This window comes from Orbicella faveolata, unplaced genomic scaffold (genome assembly GCF_042242905.1).
Source record: "Orbicella faveolata isolate gen_17 unplaced genomic scaffold, um_ofav_v1 contig_36, whole genome shotgun sequence".
Lineage (NCBI taxonomy): Eukaryota > Metazoa > Cnidaria > Anthozoa > Scleractinia > Merulinidae > Orbicella > Orbicella faveolata.
The window spans coordinates 8,204,087-8,217,129 of NW_028301565.1; the positions used below are offsets into that span (position 1 = coordinate 8,204,087).

Consider the following 13,043-nt stretch of genomic DNA (forward strand, 5'->3'; position numbering starts at 1 on the left):
TTGGAAGCGTCATTAGCTGTCATTCAATGGAGATGATGAAATTTACGGAAAACAGCAATGAGTGATATTGTACAAATTTTGTCTCAGAGTGCATCAATTTCTTTTAGTCCAGTCCTAGAGCATGCTCCTCAGATGTGTATATACATATACGCATAAAGTTTATTGTTATTTAATGGAATGATACACTCTTTGTTTACAAATCAGCACCCAATAGAAGTAAATTTTTTTCTCCAAGAGCCGAGTGCATCTCAAGAAGTTGTTGATGCTACTGCATTGCTGATGGAATTTCTCATCGCGAGACTCAAGGCAGTGCTACTTAACAACTTCTGCCGAACAGCATTCATCGATTTTGTCAAGCATTCGCTGGTTAACTCAGTAAAGAACTATCGCCAACTGCATCCTGGGTAGTCTTTAACTCGTGGTGGCTGTCAGCTGTGTGTGGGTAGTATTTACCAGGCATTTGTATTCTGATCTCCAGTGCACGTTAATGTGACTGAAGTGCGGTCCTTAAGTCGTTCAAACTGTATTGTGTGACTCCAAGATCCCGGTAGCTGTCAGCTGTCTTTTCGTGTGTTTCACCAAACAGTTCTAGTCTAATGTCCAGTGCACGTTGGTGTGACTGAAGTGCAGACCTTAAGTCGTTCATTCTCCCTTGTGTGTTTCCAAGTTCATGATAGCTGTAAGCTGTCTTTTCGTGTTTTTTACCAAACAGTTCTAGTCTAATGTCCAGTGCACGTTGATGTGACTGAAGTGCGGACCTCAAGTCGTTCAAACTGTATTGTGTGACTCCAAGTGAGTTGTAGCTGTCAGCTGTCTTTTCATGTTTTTCACCAAACAGTTCTAGTCTAATGTCCAGTGCACGTTGATGTGACTGAAGTGCGGACCTTAAGTCGTTCAAACTGTATTGTGTGACTCCAAGTGAGTTGTAGCTGTCAGCTGTCTTTTCGTGTTTTTCACCAAACAGTTCTAGTCTAATGTCCAGTGCACGTTGATGTGACTTAAGTGCGGACCTTAAGTCGTTCAAACTGTATTGTGTGACTCCAAGTGAGTTGTAGCTGTCAGCTGTCTTTTCGTGTTTTTCACCAAACAGTTCTAGTCTAATGTCCAGTGCACGTTGATGTGACTGAAGTGCGGACCTTAAGTCGTTCAAACTGTATTGTGTGACTCCAAGTGAGTTGTAGCTGTCAGCTGTCTTTTCGTGTTTTTCACCAAACAGTTCTAGTCTAATGTCCAGTGCACGTTGATGTGACTGAAGTGCGGACCTTAAGTCGTTCAAACTGTATTGTGTGACTCCAAGTGAGTTGTAGCTGTCAGCTGTCTTTTCGTGTTTTTCACCAAACAGTTCTAGTCTAATGTCCAGTGCACGTTGATGTGACTGAAGTGCGGACCTTAAGTCGTTCAAACTGTATTGTGTGACTCCAAGTGAGTTGTAGCTGTCAGCTGTCTTTTCGTGTTTTTCACCAAACAGTTCTAGTCTAATGTCCAGTGCACGTTGGTGTGACTGAAGTGCGGTCCTTAAGTCGTTCGTTTTCCATTGTGTGACTCCAAGTTCATGATAGCTGTAAGCTGTCTTTTCGTGTTTTTCACCAAACAGTTCTAGTCTAATGTCCAGTGCACGTTGGTGTGACTGAAGTGCGGACCTTAAGTCGTTTATTTTCCATTGTGTGTTTCCAAGTTCATGATAGCTGTCAGCTGTCTTTTCATGTTTTTCACCAAACAGTTCTAGTCTAATGTCCAGTGCACGTTGATGTGACTGAAGTGCGGACCTTAAGTCGTTCATTCTCCCTTGTGTGTTTCCAAGTTCATGATAACTGTCAGCTGTCTTTTCGTGTTTTTCACCAAACAGTTCTAGTCTAATGTCCAGTGCACGTTGATGTGACTGAAGTGCGAACCTTAAGTCGTTCATTCTCCCTTGTGTGTTTCCAAGTTCATGATAGCTGTCAGCTGTCTTTTCATGTTTTTCACCAAACAGTTCTAGTCTAATGTCCACTGCACGTTGATGTGACTGAAGTGCGGACCTTAAGTCGTTCATTCTCCCTTGTGTGTTTCCAAGTTCATGATAGCTGTCAGCTGTCTTTTCATGTTTTTCACCAAACAGTTCTAGTCTAATGTCCACTGCACGTTGATGTGACTGAAGTGCGGACCTTAAGTCGTTCATTCTCCCTTGTGTGTTTCCAAGTTCATGATAGCTGTCAGCTGTCTTTTCATGTTTTTCACCAAACAGTTCTAGTCTAATGTCCACTGCACGTTGATGTGACTGAAGTGCGGACCTTAAGTCGTTCATTTTCCATTGTGTGACTCCAAGTTCATGATAGCTGTCAGCTGTCTTTTCGTGTTTTTCACCAAACAGTTCTAGTCTAATGTCCAGTACACGTTGATGTGACTGAAGTGCAGACCTCAAGTCGTTCAAACTGTATTGTGTGACTCCAAGTGAGTTGTAGCTGTCAGCTGTCTTTTCATGTTTTTCACCAAACAGTTCTAGTCTAATGTCCACTGCACGTTGATGTGACTGAAGTGCGGACCTTAAGTCGTTCATTTTCCATTGTGTGACTCCAAGTTCATGATAGCTGTCAGCTGTCTTTTCGTGTTTTTCACCAAACAGTTCTAGTCTAATGTCCAGTACACGTTGATGTGACTGAAGTGCAGACCTCAAGTCGTTCAAACTGTATTGTGTGACTCCAAGTGAGTTGTAGCTGTCAGCTGTCTTTTCGTGTTTTTCACCAAACAGTTCTAGTCTAATGTCCAGTGCACGTTGGTGTGACTGAAGTGCGGTCCTTAAGTCGTTCGTTTTCCATTGTGTGACTCCAAGTTCATGATAGCTGTAAGCTGTCTTTTCGTGTTTTTCACCAAACAGTTCTAGTCTAATGTCCAGTGCACGTTGGTGTGACTGAAGTGCGGACCTTAAGTCGTTTATTTTCCATTGTGTGTTTCCAAGTTCATGATAGCTGTCAGCTGTCTTTTCATGTTTTTCACCAAACAGTTCTAGTCTAATGTCCAGTGCACGTTGATGTGACTGAAGTGCGGACCTTAAGTCGTTCATTCTCCCTTGTGTGTTTCCAAGTTCATGATAACTGTCAGCTGTCTTTTCGTGTTTTTCACCAAACAGTTCTAGTCTAATGTCCAGTGCACGTTGATGTGACTGAAGTGCGAACCTTAAGTCGTTCATTCTCCCTTGTGTGTTTCCAAGTTCATGATAGCTGTCAGCTGTCTTTTCATGTTTTTCACCAAACAGTTCTAGTCTAATGTCCACTGCACGTTGATGTGACTGAAGTGCGGACCTTAAGTCGTTCATTCTCCCTTGTGTGTTTCCAAGTTCATGATAGCTGTCAGCTGTCTTTTCATGTTTTTCACCAAACAGTTCTAGTCTAATGTCCACTGCACGTTGATGTGACTGAAGTGCGGACCTTAAGTCGTTCATTCTCCCTTGTGTGTTTCCAAGTTCATGATAGCTGTCAGCTGTCTTTTCATGTTTTTCACCAAACAGTTCTAGTCTAATGTCCACTGCACGTTGATGTGACTGAAGTGCGGACCTTAAGTCGTTCATTTTCCATTGTGTGACTCCAAGTTCATGATAGCTGTCAGCTGTCTTTTCGTGTTTTTCACCAAACAGTTCTAGTCTAATGTCCAGTACACGTTGATGTGACTGAAGTGCAGACCTCAAGTCGTTCAAACTGTATTGTGTGACTCCAAGTGAGTTGTAGCTGTCAGCTGTCTTTTCATGTTTTTCACCAAACAGTTCTAGTCTAATGTCCACTGCACGTTGATGTGACTGAAGTGCGGACCTTAAGTCGTTCATTTTCCATTGTGACTCCAAGTTCATGATAGCTGTCAGCTGTCTTTTCGTGTTTTTCACCAAACAGTTCTAGTCTAATGTCCAGTGCTCGTTGATGTGACTGAAGTGCGGACCTCAAGTCGTTCAAACTGTATTGTGTGACTCCAAGTGAGTTGTAGCTGTCAGCTGTCTTTTCGTGTTTTTCATCAAACAGTTCTAGTCTAATGTCCAGTGCACGTTGATGTGACTGAAGTGCGGACCTTAAGTCGTTTATTTTAAGTTGTGTTGACCCAAGTGTTTGGTAGCTGTCAGCTGTATGTGGGTGCGTTTCACCAAGCAATTCCCGATTCATTTCAAGGGCGTGTTGATGTAAATGTAGAGTGGGTGTTACGTCATCTAGATCGGACCGCGTGTTTTCAAGTTTCATGATGCCGAGTCTACTGTAGAAGTTGGCCTTCTCAATGAGTTGTACTTTTAAATTTTCAAGTTGATTTCTAAGTGAATGATTTTGTGATGGAACACACGCCGAGAATTCCTGAGAAACAGTTGATGCATGTTTGAATAACTGCAAACCTGAAGCATCATCTTGCAAAAACGTTTCGTTTGCTTGCTGCTCGAGGGAGCAATGAGCCAGCTGTTGCTTTTGTTTAGATAGTAGTTCCGTTGTTATTTGAACAGCATGCTGAAGTGACTCAAAAGCAGGATCAAAAAGCATTCTTTTCAGCTGTGCATTGCTTATCTGTAGGTAACTGGCGGCAGTTGTTGCATGAGAGTAACCTAGCAGTTCCAGTCGTATTTCTAATGCTTTCTGGTGCGAATTAAAAGCTTCGTCGTAACGGGCGAGGTCACACTGTACCAGTCCTAGTTGGTAGTAGCTGTCAGCCGTTTTGGCGGTATGATTTTGGCCAGATAATTTCAGCCTTATGTCTAGGGCACATTGATGCAACTGCAGAGATAATTCATAGTTTTGAAGCTTCCGCTGCACATAACTCGCCATGTGATGGAGACTGTCGGCTCTTTTCGCCTCTTCTTCATCCAGATTCTTCTTTCCGTTTGTAAGAGCATTCTGCTGCTTGACGAAAGCCGATGCGCAGTCTTGGCTGGAAAAAGACAATATCCCCAACCCATAATAGCTGTCGGCTGTCTTCGAGTGGTTTTCATCCAATAACCGTTTTCTAATTGAAACTGCACAGTTGTATGACTGAAACGCCTGGGTGTAGTCTTGCATTTTGTACAGTGTGCGTCCTAGTTGATGGCAACTTTGGGCAACGTCATCATGTTGAGCTCCATGAATTTTCTGCCTTGCGGCAAGCGCCCACTTGACATACCTAAGAGCTGAAGGATACTGTTCCATTGCGTAATGGGTGACTCCAAGTTCATGGTTGCTTTTGGCCGTGTCAGGATGCTCATCGCCTAGTAACTCCAGTCGTGTGCGATGTGCATGTATGTGTGATCGGAGAGAAGCACGGTAGTCTTCCAAGCAGAAGTATGTCTTCCCTAGTTCGTAGTAGCTGTCGGCTGTAACTCTGTGATGCTCTCCCAGTACGTCAAGTGCAACGCTTAGTGCTTTCTTGTGATAGTCGAGGGCACACACATACTTTTCTATAGACCACTGTGAAATTCCTAACTCATGGTAACTGCTAGCGGTTTCTTGATGCCTGTTACCAAAATGCTCTAGTCTAATATGAAGTGCACGTTCATGAGAGCAACGAGCAGCAGCATAGTCGCCCGTTTTACACTGTGTCACTCCTAATTCATGATAGCTGTCTGCTGTCTTTGAAGGGTTCTGATCCGAAAGATTTAATCGGAAGGCAAGCACACTTTCCTGAAAGTGGAGAGCTGAAAGACAGTCGCCCATGGTTCTCAAAATGATGGCTAATTCATGATAACTGTCAACTGTGCTTGCATGTCGCTCACCAAATATCTCTCGTCTGATTTCTAGGGCACACCTCTGGGATTCAAAGCTTGCCTTGTAGTCCTTTACCCGGAATTCAAGGACAGAGAGGTAGGAGTAGCTTTTGGCTAATGCCTCCTTGTGCTCTTGAAGCTTAAAATCTTTGGTAATGTCATCCTTGTTTTCGGTCTCCTGGGAACCGACACCATCGTGTGTGCATTCCATTAGGACTTCTTTCTGAAGACTGATCGTTGCTTTAATAGATTGTATTGCTTCTTCATATTTGTTCATCTCAGCTAATACACCCACGACGCTGCGGTGGAAATGAAATATGGCGACCACTTTACCGATATTTGCGGATGGTTTTCGGTAAATTTCTTTTTCCATTCGAAGAACATCGTGTTCTAATGACTTCAATGTTTTCGGGGAGAAGAGTTTTATTGCTTTGGAGATAATGAAATACATTTCCAACGCCAGTGGTCGATTCCAAGAGGCCTCTTCTTCTTTTGGTAAATTTTTGTTCAATTGGGGAATTACTAAAAGGCTTGAGTCTCCAATTTTGTTACATTCTTCGCTGGCCTTTTTGAGGAATTCTTCTGCCCTTTCTGATCTGTTTTCGGATTCATAACATAAGGAGAGGATCTGACAAGCCAGGGTCTTTAGAATAAGAAACTGGCCTATGGTGCCGTCTAAAAGTGAAAGAGCGCCTTTCAAAAGTTTTACACCTTCTTTCAGCTTTCCACTGACGAGCTGATGGATGCCTAAATAGCATGCACGCTTACCTTCAATTGATTTCCGCCTATCCGATGAAGCGGAGGGTCGAATTTCGCTAAGTGTCTAAATTGTTTCCCCTTCTGCGGTACCCCAAGTCACCTCACTGAACGCTTTGGCGGCAACCAACTGTTGGTATACTGTGTTATTTCCACGCTGCTCTGCTTCTTTCAATGCTGAATCATAGATCTTGTCAAAAGTGACCTTGTCACTCCAAAGAAGTGTGTCCAGAAACAGCTCTGCATCCATTAAAGCATCGAAAGCCCTGTCGCTTGTTGTGCCACTCTCAGAGCAACCTTCGATTAGACTTGACATAAATCTGTCCTTGTCTTTATAGAAAGCAATAAACGCCGACATCGACTTCGATTTTCCTGAAAGAAATTTTTCGTTTAGATCAGTAAATTTGGAAATGTAGTACGCTACGAAGCGGGTTTTCGCATTTCGAAAGACTTCGCTCATTTCGTTATCACCTTTTTCACTTCCAAACGATTGGAGGAGTTTGTGCATTTGATATGAGCCTGAGCTTGATTCTATAAGTGATCTTCTCTGAAGTCTTTTCAGCGTCATTTCGGCTTTGGACTTGGACTTGGACTTGTCTAAGACAGCTGTAGCAACGTCCTCGTCAAAGCTTCCTGGAATAACAGACAAGGTTACAAAGGCTTTTTTGTCATTTTGCGAGAGACTCTCGAAAGAAGAACCAAAGATGCCTATCAGTCTTGAATCATTGACGTCTTCTGGATCATCCAACTCTCTTACAATCCTTTTGGTTGATCTAATAAATTCATCTATAGTGTCATTTAGTGGCTTCTTACTTTGGGTAATGGAGCAGCACATCAAAATAATGGCAAAAGGCATATATCCACATAATTGCGCGATTTTCTTGCGTTCGTCATCGTTAGAATCAGGAAGCAATTTCTGTACTAGATTCTTGCAATGAAACATACCTAACCCTCCTACTCTAGTTAATATTTGGCCTAGCGATTCAAAATGCAAGAATGTGGGTGATTCTCTGGTAGTAACTATAAATGTCACATTACAAAATTTTGTCAGAATTTCCTTAATCAAATTAATAACATCATCCTTCACGTTCGGTTCCAATAACCTATCTGCATTATCAAGGATGAAATACAAATGATCATTAACTTGGCTAAGTTGATAACAAAGCGAATCTTCTGGCTCCAAATCGCGACAATTCTGTGACACATTGAAATTACAAAGAAACTTTGATATTAGTTCCTTCTTGTTTTGAACTCCGCGTAGTTCAAGGTGATAAACCGTCTTGTTTTGAAGGTGGAGTTCATTTCCTACCGCGATTGCAACCTGGGATTTTCCAAATCCTGCCGGACCAAAGATGGAGACGATTCGGGTGGATTCAGAGGACAGGTGACTCATGATCTCCTCGCATTCTTTTCTCCGGCCCATGAAGTCCTTATCCTGGGGAGGAAGTCTAGGCTTGACAAGCAGTGTTTGAGCCCCTTTTGACAAAAACAAATAAGTATATTTGAAAAAATGTCATGCAATAATTAGAGTAGAGAAATGACAATTGCGCACTTAGAAATATAGATTTCATGCACTAAGACGAATACGGTATTCCTGCACCTAATAAATCTACATCAGACACCGTAAAAAGGGAATTAATATATGTTCTATGGGGGAGAATACTCAGGCTATTGAGAGTAACGGCCCGTTTGGCTCTACCAAGAATCACGACGAAAGTTGTCTCCGTTAAATTTTCAATTTGGTAATCGTGGGTGCACTCAACAACAGTAAGAATAAGGAACAAAACAAAAGAAAAGCAGTAAGATATTTGTTGACCACAAAGTGTCAATCACACGGCGATTTCACAGATCAAAGCGAGATCAAATTTACTTGAAAGACGTTGTCCTTCAGATCATGGCGCGTAAATAAAAAATCTGTCAGTTTTCACGGCTGACAAAAATATTTTCTGCTTCGAGGTAGGATGTCGGCTCCTTTTAAGATTGGTAAGGCTTGACAAAGTTTGGTAGGAAAAAATTATCGAGCGCGCTTGTATCTCGGAACTGATGACAGATGCTTTCGCAAAATAAACAAAAATTTGCTGAACAGCCCCGATACACATTGATGCCTTCAAGTTACCTTCACGTTTATAGATGGTGTCTTCAACAGCACTCATTCTATCCTTGACATCGCCAATTTCGCTTTCCGCATTCTGCTGGCGAATCTCCAATCTTTCCATCTTCTGTTCCATCTCCTCGAGAACACTGACAGCATTTTGAAGTTCACTTTGGAGTTTCGACTTCTCTTTATCACACTCTGCAGACATGTTCTTCACATCATCTTGCAGGGATTTCAGCTCTTGTTGAACCAGTTTCATCAAAGCTGGGTCCACAGGTGAGTTCATGCAAAGGTGTGTTCCTAAAAAATGACGAGTCAAAATAATCAAGAGTGGACTTCACTTTCCTCATGCTACGGCGAAGTATACTTAAATGCAATTCACGCCCTTGTAAAACTGTTAAACACGGACATCAAGCTACCAGAACGATGCACTGGACGGTATCATACACACTGTACATCGTTGATGATTATATCATGTAATGATGACCATGGAAAACCCATTTTCTTCAGAAATGAATTAAAACTGATATCATTCAATAAAAGTAAGAATTAGGGTCGAGTGACGTTCGGATACCGTTGTGGAAAAGAACACATTACTTTGTTAATACCTTTAGTCTCCCAGTCTTTAAGTTCTCCAAGAAGTATTCCTGCAATTGGAGGAGCCATGATTTTCACAAGGTGTTCCATCTCTGAAAACCTCTTTAGAAAATTGGTTTGATCCCATTTGGTGAAGACGCAATGCGCCCAGTCATTTCTTGCTATTCTGACATCATCTGCAGCGGTTTGTACCGGTGCAAGGGACACAGGTATACGACCAAGCAATGTCAGCACAGCCGATGCATCACATTGGTCATCAAAGGCAGTGAAGTGGGCCATGTGGTTCTGAACATACAGCCTGGCAAAGTCAACATGGGACATCACTCGACAGTCAAACTTAGAATAATCGAATTTTCCACCCACAAGCTTTGGATGGATATCATTTCCATTGATGTTCTCGTACTTCAAAGGCTGTGGCCACCGTTTAAGACGTCCAGATGTGCTCTGTCCATGAATATTGTGGCTAGTCTTGAGGTTGTTGTATTCAGTGTTGATGTCTTGTTCCACAAACGGACGTATCTGTGGTATGAGGACCTTGTTGAGTGCTATTCCAGCCACAAGCCATCGTTTCTGATTTTCCGTCACACCAAGGTGGCTTAATGGCCTGTATGGTGGACAACAATATAAACTCAGTTGTTTGTTATTTTACGAAATGGTCAACGATTGTTGCCAACTTACTGTAATGTATTGTCAGCGGTTTAAAGTGCCACTGAAACGAAATTTTCGTATGTGAGATTTTTGCTTAGTAATAAAGTTTCAACCTTACTTGGAAACACTGCAGACTTTTTTTTCGCATACGGTAAGCGAAAACTGCTTTTTCAGCCGTTCGAAATTGGCTGGTTAAGCCCAAAATTGGCGGCCATCTTGGCGCGGCCAAAACAGCCTAGTGACGTCACTGGTTGTATTGCTCTCATGCCGCGCTGAAAATTTAGAGTGATTATGGGAGAAGAGAATACTGTTCGAAGCCTCCCAAAAAACATCTTAAGGACATCTCAGGGCTGTAAAGCAGATAATAAGAGTAGCCTTAGACATGAAGAGGTGGAGAGTCGATCCTGGGGCTTTTCAGTCTATTTAATTGGATATTTTATGTAAGCAAGCAAACGAGTGGGAGTTCTTAGATCGCAAAATGATCGGGACTCTTAGTGAAATGGCCAGCACTCAATTAAACAATATCTACACTCATAAAGTTAAAAGACATGAAAACAAGAGAAAGCGGCTTTTGAAAATATTATCCGGAGTGCTGCTGCACGAATCGTAGCAACAACGTTTCGAGTTTTCGAGTCGCTTCGCTTCGAGGAAACCGGACGCTTTGTGAGTTTCACCGCGGACGAGATTGTGCCACAGTGACCTTTAGTCTAGTTGTATCTGCTACATCCTACAAGTTATCACAACAGCAACAATTTAAGAAACCCTCTTATTTTATATGAGGGAGCGAATTTAAACTATAAAGGTAAACTTAGCTGCCATGACCATACAATTATATGTTTTCAGGAAACGAGAGAAAGCGTGACAATGTCGGCGGCGAAAGGTCATATATGCAAATTAGTTCAAATTCTGTTTAATAAACCTTCGACTAAATAATAAACTAGTGACGTTTAACGAATTGCTTTGAACTTGAATACTATTAAATGAAGATCATAGACATAAGTATGTGCTAAAGAACTCCAAGTTATCCATCGGCCGTGAAATATTACAATTGGGAGATACGTGTAAAAGAGAAGCGAAATTCCCGCTTTGTTTACACTGACACGTATGCGGCGATAAAGCAAACCCTGCTGTGGATCACAATTTTCAAAGATACATGTTGTCTACCACAAGAACTCTCACTTATTAGTATCATAAAAAGATGCTCTCTGTGTGCAAAGAAATACTCGACTCAAAGCTTGTGGACCGTTAATAACTTCATGATTGTGCGGATGGCTGATGCGCTTACGGCTTTTAATGCAGCAAAGTTGCCGAGGATATATTCGAACCTTGTTAATAGACCTTAGATAAACGTGAGAATCCAAATTTCAGAACCAGGCTGAAAACAGACGACGAAATATCGTGTTTAGGCTTCAGGACGTGATACAAAAGTTGCCCACTCGTCTTCGAAATCTCCAATCGAGTACTCAAGATGTTCGAAAAGTATACTGAGCTGTTCCAATCTGTAGCATTCATTTTGGTGAATCTACATTCTTTGGCGCCCTCCAACGTTTATGATGTGTATTTCCTGTCAAGGCTGGACTGAAATTACAAGGTAGGAAACTAGTAGGTATCGACAATATGAAGAATAAACTTAAATAAATCAAGTGAAAACAAGAGAGAATCTTAAGCGCTTCTTGCGTGAATACAACCAGTGACGTCACAAGGTCCTTAAACTCGGTTCCAGAGCCCGGACACAGTTTTGCTCCAAAAAGTCGATTTCAGCAGCTAAAAAGAGCACTTTCCGTTAGGATTTGACAGAAATAAAGTTCACCACTATGTTAAGCACGTTTGAAACTATAAATTGGGCTAAAAAAAGAGAGTACGAAAATTTCGTTTCAGTGGCACTTTAACGCATCCACATTATAGTGAGGCGCCCAGTACTTGTTAGAGTTCGCCAAGTTGAATTGCTGATGTTGTTGTGTGTGATTTAATCCAGCCAAATCGAACCTTTTTAGAAACCATCGGAAGGTTTCTCAGTATTTAACACTTACCAAATCTGGAACGTCTGCTTCATGTTTAGTTAAGAATTATGCTTGGTTTAAGACGACAGACAACTTTCCAAATTCAAGGGAAGACATGATACCACATGTAAAAGGATTGGTGATTTTATACTAAGGAAACTGTTATTCCGAAATTGTCTTCAATTTGAAGGCAAGTTTTTACATTATAAAAAATTACTTAATTCATGCTGACAAAACTCCTTTATGCAAAATAATTTCCTCTGAAAGGAGGGTGCAAGGTGATCATGATCCTTTCAGTTACGATGTCGGACCACCACTTGTGCTGTTTTTAAATGACACATGGAAAACAAATCAAAATAGAAGTCGCGCTCAGAATCTGACACAAGATATATAGCTCAATTCAAAAAGGAAAGATCGATGATTTGTGTCGAAATTATTGACACGAGCGCATGTGGGATTGTTTGGTGGATGCAAACAAAGTATGACGGAAAGATCTGGTGAAAAGGAGCGCTAAGATGAGACTTTGCACCCTGATCCAGTATTTCGTGTCCGTGATATGGCTGCTATACATTCTTCGCTTGCAACTCCGCACCTATCCGGCTCACATTTTACTACAGCTTCCTCATGATATTATGTTCATGGGGGGCTGCGGCTAAATCATTTTTGCTCTTCGAATGCGTGCTCTGTTCAGTTCCTTGGTGACTGGAAGGAGCTTCTATTGACTTATGAAAACGCCATCGACGTCAGTATGCGTCTGTGAGTTTCTTCTTTCAATCCCCCTCCCCTCCCGCAAGAAAAAAAAACGATAAACGCCTGCGTCATCACTCTTTCTTGAAGTTAGCTATTGATTCTGTAAAAGCCTAGTCTTGATTAATTCTTGCCTACTATCTAGGTTTGGAGCATTTCATTCTCAAAGAGATACTGAAATCCTTTACCATTTCTTTTTATAACGGTAAACATGGAACTTACCCGGATGAAGCTGATGCCATTCCAAGAACTTTACAATGATGAATTAATCAGCATCTCGTGAAACATTTGGGAGAATTCCTGTGTGAGGGTAAAGGAATAGGTTAAGGTAAAGTTAAAGTTAAAGAAGGTAAAATTAGTATCAGTCATTTTCTTATGCCGCTCTACCCCACATTTGTGAAAGGTACTACGATCTATACTGGAGATTGTCTTTGGTTTTCCCTTTCAAATATTCGAAGGCATGGATGACCGCAGAGCCAGCACTGCGCTGAAGCAGTGGTGCTTTTCAACTATTTCGTTC

The 13,043-nt window shown here is 41.7% G+C and overlaps 1 pseudogene; it reads right to left on the reverse strand.

Moving 5' to 3' along the window:
• Positions 1-97: 97 nt before the first annotated feature.
• LOC149102165 (uncharacterized) lies at positions 98-11,829 on the reverse strand (annotated as a pseudogene).
• Between the last annotated feature and the right edge of the window lie 1,214 nt (positions 11,830-13,043).